Below are 8,427 nucleotides of genomic sequence, written 5' to 3'. Positions count from 1 at the left end.
CAAGAAATTAGGGATGATTTCCTGATTTTCCAATCCTCTCAGCATCCTGTGGATTCTGGGATGGCTCCCAAAATCCCCCTGGATCAAGGGGATTCTCAAGAATTCCTGCTTGCACTCCCTGGCTTCCAGCACCCACTGTTCTGCTGAAGATAACAAGATTCCCACAGAAATCCAGAGCCAAAGATGGGTTCTCTGGATGGATTAGAGGGACCAGACACACCAAAAGCAGGGATCCAGGATATTCCAGGGTGAAATTTGGAATGACCCACGAGCAGCTCTGGGGGAACCCCCCCAGAAAGGCTCCGGGAACACCAATGAATCCAGGTGTTATTCCAGCCAAAAACTGGAATTTTGGGAGGATCACCAGGAAGATTTGGGCAGTCTGGATCTGTAAGGAATGGGTCAAGTTTTCCAATGTTTTCCCCAAGGATTTGCCTCAGCAGCTGAGAGGCCCATGGACCTCCCATGGATCTGAGCCCACCCCAGGTTACTGCTGACATTCCCAACACTCATCTCTTTGTTTTAGGGTGAAAGGTGGGAAATTTGGGCTCCTCAGGGAAATCTGGGATACAGCTCCCACAGAGCTTCCAGCATTTCTGCAGCCAGCATCCCGAGGAGGATCCATGGGATGAGGAAGGAAAAATGGGTTCAGATCCTGAGGGAGGAGCCATGGGAACTGGGGAATTTCAGGGATTAAACCTCACCAAAAGGAGCTAAAGTAAAAATATAAATTTCTTTCCCATGTTCTGGAATCACTTCTGGAGCAGGGGAGGGATCAGGAGAGTTTGGGGTTCCTGGAATACAGGAGCTGATCTGGGAAACCTCCTGGCTGAAAGAGCCTGGGAAGGAAGGACAGGTGTCCCCAGGTGTTGGGGGACAGAAAGGTGACCCCAAAAAAACCTCCTTGGGCCTGTGTCCATCACTGGAATTGGGAGACCAAGGGGGGTCCGTGAACACCAGAGGCCCAGGAGGTGAAGGGGACCCCCAAAGGTGCTTCACAAGTACCTGGGGGGATGGAAAAGGTGACCCCACAAAACCCCCCAGGGCTGCAAACAAGGGATGAAGGTGGAAGAGAACCCAGAACACCTGGATGCAGAGAGGAGCCCTGGACAGGTGAGGGTGGGGCAGCAGGAGCCCTTTCCAAGGTGTCTCACCTGTCCCAGGGTCACCTGGGATCCCCCAGAATCACCTTGGGGGGGGGTGAGGCCTGGAGAGGGATCAGCCCAACAGCAGAACAGCCCCTCCCCTCCCCCACCTCTGGGGACACCTGACCCCCCAGGTGTGACCTCCCCATCATCACCATCAGCTTCTGGAGGACCCCCAACACAACCCCTGTGCCCCCCCATGAGGTCCCCAAGGCCACCCACAGGTGCCAAGGCCACTCTGATCACCTCCAGTGCCCCCCCCAGTACAGCAGAGGGGAGACCCCACCTGCCAGAACCCCCCCAAAAGCCCCTCCCCAAATATAAGGGGGGCCCTACACAGCCCCTACAGGCCCCCAATGCAGGGGGCGCTGTAAGGACCCCCCACACCCTTCACAGGAGCCCATCCCCTATAGCCACCCCAACCCCTACGGCCACCCCCATCCCCTACAAGCCACCCCCCATCCCCTAGAGGCACCCCCAGATGTTTCCAGCAGGGGCAGCCCCACATTTCACACAGCCCCCCCCCCACCATTTCCCACAGATCTACAGTTACAGGGACCCCCCCCTCACAACCTCCATACACTCCACAGCCTCCCATCTCCCACACATTCTTATATAAGGCCCACCCATATCACCTATAGCCCTCCCACATCCCCTACAGGCCCCCCAAGCTGTAGGCTCCCCCTCGAGCTCTGAGCCCCTCCCTCACACATCCCCCATGGCCCCCCCGCCCTACAGCCCCCCCTCCCTAACGCCCCCCCAGCATCCCCTGTGGCTACCCCAGCTGTGAAGCCCCCAGACCCTTTCACCCCCATCCCTGATAGCGCTGGAACGCCCCCATCCCCTACAGCCCCCCCATCGGTCAGAGCACCCATATCCCTTGAAACCCCAAATTCCTCACAGCCCCCCATCTCCTACAGCCTCCCAATCTGTCACAGATCCCCCCGTCCCTTGGAACCCCCATATCCCTTGGAAGCCCCATCCCTCACAGACGCCCCCCCCAATCCCTCACAGAATCCCTATCCCTTGTAACCCCCAATCCTTCACAGACCCCCCCCATTTCTCACAGCCCCCCTATCCCTTGGAACCCCCAATCCTTCACAGACCCCCCCCCCCCATTTCTCACACGCCTCCCATATCCCTTGGAACCCCCATCCCTCACAGACCCCCCCCATTTCTCACAGCCCCCCTATCCCTTGGAACCCCCAATCCTTCACAGACCCCCCCCATTTCTCAACAGCCCCCCTATCCCTTGGAACCCCCATCCCTCACAGACCCCCCCCCCATTTCTCACAGCCCCCCTATCCCTTGGAACCCCCATTCCTCACAGACGCCCCCCCCCAATCCCTCACAGCCCTCCCCGCCCCCCGCAGGCGGGGCCGCCCCCCCCGCCCTCCCTCCAGCCCCCGAGGCCTGCCCCTGCTGCCGTTCCCCGCCACTCACCGGTGCCCGGGGGGGTTTGGGGGCCGGCTGGGGGCGGGGGGCGCTGGAGGGGCCCCGGGGCCGCTCCCGGGGGGGTCCGGGGCCGCTCCCGCCCCACCGCGCGCGCCGACAACAATGGGGCCGCGGCCGCTGCGCCGCCGCTTTTATAGCACCCGGCGTCACGTGATCCCCGCGCCGCCGCTGCGCCGCCGCGAGGCACCATGGGAAAGCGAGTCCCCTGGGGACGCAGGGCCGTGCTGGCGCGGGGTGTGATGGGAAGTGGAGTCCGGAAGTGCGGAAGATGGAGGTCTGAGGGCGGCCGTGGGCTCGCGGAACGTTTTGGGGCAGAAAGGACCTCAAAGATCGTCCCCTGCCACACCTGCCATGGCAAAGACACCTCCCTCTGCCCCAGGGTCCTCCGAACCCTGTCCAGCCTGGCCTCGGGCACTGCCAGGGACGGGGCAGCCGCAGCTTCCAGGGAAATCCATCCCAGGGCCTGCCCACCCTCCCAGGGAGGAGTCCCTGCCCAATGTCAAAAACGCCAACCACTTGTTTTTAAAATGTTTACAGTTTAATAGTAATTAAATGTTTATAAAAATAGTAATGATATTAGAGTAATAAAAAATTGGACAATTTGGATTAGGACAATATGAGGCAATAAGAAAAAAGAGTTACAGACAGTCCGGGAACTTTTTCTGGGCAAAACAAGCCCGAAAAAGGCCCCACGTGAACAGAGGATTAACCCTTAAAGCACCAGCCTGTTGCACATTCATACACCTCATCCATGGTGCATCAATTCCATTCAAAGCCAGGATTCTGTCTGGGCAGGGTCAGCTCCTGCCTCTGAACCCTGACGGCTCTGCAGGGCTCAGCGAGGCAGGAGAAGTTCGTTTGTTCTGAGCAGGGAGCAATAAATTCTCTTTCTCTGAACCATTCAGGTGTCCTGTGGCTGCTGGCTCAGTGCCAGTCCTTTCTTTAGGAAAAAAATATCCTACACAGCACAGTTTCTAGTCTAACATTTTGTTATAACCTAAAACTGTATTTAACTCACTGCTTAAAAGAATTTATTAAAAGAATTAATACAGCATCACTTTCTAACACAACACAGATAATATTCATTTGAATATTTGCGAAAAGCCAGTCATAAACCAGGCATTTTTCACAAGAAGAAATCCAAGAGCAGAGCAGGTCAGGCAGTGAGGGATGCAGAGGAAGCAGGGCCCTCCCAAGCCAAGAGGCAGCACCAGGGAGAATTCCCCAATCCCAGTCCCCAGGAGTCCTGTGGGATCTGGAAAAGGTTCAGCCCCTGCTGGCCTGGCTGCTCCAGTGCTGGGATCTCGGCTTTCTGTGGTTGAGATGACTTTTGAGGTAGTAGAAAAGTCTCTTTTTTCCCAGAAGAAGTTGAGATTCGTCGGTTTTGCTTTTCAGGGTTATTTTTCCTTATCTGTTCCACTCTTTCTCTGCCCTGCTGAGGTCTGTCCAGCAGGTCGGGTTGTGGCACAGTCCCTGCCCTTGGGGTGGTGTTGGCTTTTTATACTATGAGCTACATGTACTTTATTTACAATAATTTTCTAATACTTGTCACTTATGTTAGACAGTTTGTCTCTAAACTAATTAAAAAGTGTCACCATCACAGCAGAAGATGAAGGACAAGAAGGAGAAGGACAGGACATGCCCAGATTCCTCCATCTTGACTCCTGAACCCTCATTCTAAATCCCCAAAATTCTGCATTTTCACCCTGTGACAAATTCACTGTCATTCCACTCAAACTCTTGTGCCTTGTAACTCCTCACACAAAGTTGGGAATTGTTTCCATGGGCTAAAATCAAAGGCACAGGTGTTTGTGACTCTGTGCCAAGGTCTCTGAGCGCCTGACAGGCTCTCGAGTCCTCCAGGGCAGCCAGAGCAATGTCCTGGGTCCTGACACTGGGATATCGAGATTTGGAACTGGCCAGAGCAAAGCCGAGGAACTGGGATCCTGTCCTGGGATGTGGGCACTGCCAGGGGGGCTGGAAACAGGACAGAGACCCCCAGGCCCTGCAGGAGACTCCTGGGAAAGGTGTTCCCTCGAGGATTGTCTGAGGGAGCCCAGGATGCTGCAACACCGTGGAGAAAGGTGGGAGTGGGCTGGGCTGGAGGGAATGCCCTGGGCTCCTGGGGGGAGCCCAGCACACCATCCAGGCTCTGGAAAGTTCTCTGAGCAGTTCCTGGGGGTCTGGGTGGAGCCCAGGATCCATCTGTCAGAGGTGGGGTAGTTCTCCCCTGTTCATGGGGCAGGTTTTCTTTATCTCTCCCACAGCCAATCCTCCCTCCAGGAGAAATCTCCTGTTCATGGGCCATTAATGATTAATTACTTTCTGTTCATGGGCCAGTGAGTGTCCCTGCATGGCTGATAAAATTCCATCATCCCACTGGGAGATGCTCTGCTCAGGGAGGAGCCAAACATTCCTGGATACAATCTGAGATCTCAAACATTCCTGCCTGGGTACAATCTGAGATTTCAAACATTCCTGGGTACAATCTGAGATTTCAAACATTCCTACCTGCCTGGATACAATCTGAGATTTCAAACATTCCTACCTGCATACAATCTGAGGTTTGGGACACCCCAGCAGCCTTTGCCCCCTGCATTCCCAGAGGAGCAGCTTTCTGCTCCCCTGCATTCCTAGAGGGAGCCCAGGCCCATCTCCAGCAGCCCTGGAGCTGCAGAGGAAAACTCCCCCCTTGTGCAGGATCCCTGCTCCAGCAGAACCACAGCTGGCACTGCAGGAGGGCTGAGCCCCCCTGGGATGGGACTGTGCCACCACCCTGAGCCCCCCTGGGATGGGGCTGTGCCACCACCCTGAGCCCCCCTGGGATGGGACTGTGCCACCACCCTGAGCCCCCCTGGGATGGGACTGTGCCACCACCCTGAGCCCCCTGGGATGGGACTGTGCCACCACCCTGAGCCCCCCTGGGATGGGACTGTGCCACCACCCTGAGCCCCCCTGGGATGGGACTGTGCCACCACCCTGAGCCACAGGGGGCTGGGCCTGCTCTGACTCTGGCAGGGCTGGTTTGTATCACTGCACTGTTTATTTTCCTTTTCCTTTTCCTTTTCCTTTTCCTTTTCCTTTTCCTTTTCCTTTTCCTTTTCCTTTTCCTTTTCCTTTTCCTTTTCCTTTTCCTTTTCCTTTTCCTTTTCCTTTTCCTTTTCTTATTTTTCTTTTTCTTTCTTTTCTTTATCTTATTTTATCTTATTTTGTTTTTTATTTTCTTCCCTAATAAAGAACTGTTATTCCCGCTCCCCTATCTTTTCCTGAGAGCCCCTTAATTTCAAAATTAAAACAATGCAGAAGGAGGGGGTTTGCATTCTCCATTTCAGGGGAGGCTCCTGCCCCCCTCAGCACACACCTGGCTGCTCAAAGCAGGACAGAGGGAAAGGAGCTGAGCATGAAAACCGTTGTGTGCTCGAGAGCCAGGCTGAGGAGCAGCACAACAACCACCAGGGGGATCCAGGTGGATTGGGCTGCCAGGATCAGTGTGCCAGGTACATCTGGGCTGGCACCACAAGGGACAGTCATTCCCAGCTTGGGGTGTGTGATAGAGGAGTGAGAGGAATCAGGGATTTGTCTTTCCAAACCAGCTCTGGGTCTGCTGGTGGATAAAACCAGCACTGGGAGAGAAGAGAAACAATGGGAAGGATTGCACTGATTGATGAATGGGAAAAGAGATTTGCTTTTACAAACAAACTTTATGTTTGCTGATAAATGAAATTAGATGTTGAGAGATGAGAGAAACAATGGGGAAGAAAAACACCTAAATTCCATAAGATTTAAAGGGAGGGTTGTACATTAGAGGGAAATCTTTGGTATCAGGTGCTCTGGGAAGTCTGAACCTCTCAAGCACCTCAGAAATGGGGAAAGAGAGAAGGGAAATGTGTCTGGAAATTGGGATAAAAAGGAGGCTGCGTCCTCCAGAAATCTGAGAGACCCCAGGGGATGCCCCATGGCCTCTGCCTTGATTGGAATAAAGCCAAAAAAAGGACTCCTCTGGCTCCTCTTTGGACACAAACCTCTGGTGTTTGTGGATGAATTTTCCTAACAATGAGTAACGCCATGATTGACTCACAATTAATGGACAAATCTCATGTATATAGGTTAAGAGAAGTTTATAGTTTTATAGTTGGGCTGCACCCCCTCACGTGGTTATCAAGGGACACCTGGGAGGGCTGGCTGTCACTGTGGGGACACCTGAGCTCCAGTCAGGATTTGAGGAGGAGATCTCCACCACTGGACAGCGAAGAAGGGGTTGATGGACACAACTTTGGGAGGCGTTAAAGGGTTAAAAGGGAAAACCTCCATGGTGAGGGGGCTGAGCACATGGCGGGGAAAATCTTTTGCTCTCGGCGCTGTAACCTTTTATCTTTATTCAGTCTTCTGTTGTATTTCTGATAAGGTTTAATGAACCTTCCTGAACGATGAAAAGTGAGGAGCTGTTTCTCACAGGTGCCCAGGATGCCTCAGGATTGGGGCAGAGATGCCATCCTGGAGGGAGAAATGCCATCCTGGAGGAAGAAATGCCATCCTGGAGGGAGAGATGCCATCCTGGAGGGAGAAATGCCATCCTGGAGGGAGAGATGCCATCCTGGAGGGAGAGATGCCATCCTGGAGGGAGAGATGCCATCCTGGAGGGAGAAATGCTATCCTGGAGGGAGAGATGCCATCCTGGAGGGAGAGATGCCATCCTGGAGGGAGAGATGCCATCCTGGAGGGCCGGGAGGGAGGATGGAACCAGCCATGGGCACTGCACCCCAGCCCAATCCACGACTGGGGAACTGAGCTGCCATTGTGGTGGAGCCCCTGGGGCCAGGGATCGAGTCCCAGTGTGAGCATTGCAACCCAGGACATTGCTCTGGCTGCCCTGGAGGACTCAAGACCCAGTTGAGGGGCTCAGATACCTTGGCATGGAGTCAAACACACCTGTGCCTTTGATTTTAGCCATGGAAACTATTCCCAACTTTGTGTGAGGAGTTACAAGCCACAGGAGTTTGAGTAGAATGACAGTGAATTTGTCACGGGGTGAAAAAGTAGAATTTTGGGGATTTAGAATGGGGGTTCAAGAGGCAAGATGGGGGAATCTGTCCTGTCCTTCTTCTCCTTGTCCTCCATCTTCTGCTGTGATGGTGGCACTGCTGGATTGGTTTGGAGCAGAGACAGACTGTCTAACACAGGTGATAGGGATTGGAAAGTTACTGTAAATAAAGTACAGGTAGTTTTTAGTATCAAAAGCCAACACCACCCCAAGGGCAGGGACTGTGCCACAACCCGACCTGCTGGACAGACCTCAGCAGGGCAGAGAAGGAATGGAATGGACAAGGGAAAATAAACAACCCTGGAAAACAAAACTGAGGAATCTCGACTTCTTCTTCGGTCATGGGGCTGGGAAAAAAGACTCAGAAATACCTCGGGAGCCATTTCAAGGAAGAAACCCGAGATGTGGGGAGCAGCAGTCGGTGGCATCACAGCACCCCAAACCTGCCAGGGCCACGAGCTGGCAGGGGCAGGGGCACCCGAGGGTGCCTGGAGATGGAGCCTGTGCCTCTCAGCCCCCGGGCCTGGAAAAACAAAAACTCCCCATCCCACGGTGATGTGGGGGCCTGAGAGAACTGTGTGGGACGGGGGACCGAGTTCATGGGCTCATGGACACCCGGGCCAGAGAGGGTGGGGAGGGGGTGTCCCATTCCCCTAGGGATGGAGAGGGGTGTCCCATTCCCCTCGGGATGGGGAGGGGGTGTCCATTCCCCTCAGGATGGGGAGGGGGTGTCACATCCCCTCGGGATGGGGAGGGGGTGTCACATCCCCTCGGGATGGGGAGGGG

General features: G+C 54.6%; 1 protein-coding gene across 1 annotated transcript in view; it reads right to left on the bottom strand.

Annotated features, from left to right (window-relative positions):
• Positions 1 to 2,620, bottom strand: part of CSRNP2 (cysteine and serine rich nuclear protein 2) — an 18,959-nt gene extending 16,339 nt beyond the window's left edge. The window contains exon 1 of the mRNA XM_050984043.1: positions 2,589 to 2,620. The gene's annotated coding sequence lies outside the window, so the exon portion shown is untranslated. The remainder of the gene's footprint in view (positions 1 to 2,588) is intronic.
• Positions 2,621 to 8,427: the final 5,807 nt, after the last annotated feature.

The sequence above is a fragment of the Serinus canaria genome, chromosome 25, assembly GCF_022539315.1.
Source record: "Serinus canaria isolate serCan28SL12 chromosome 25, serCan2020, whole genome shotgun sequence".
NCBI lineage: Eukaryota > Metazoa > Chordata > Aves > Passeriformes > Fringillidae > Serinus > Serinus canaria.
This window is presented reverse-complemented; position numbering and strand designations above follow the sequence as displayed.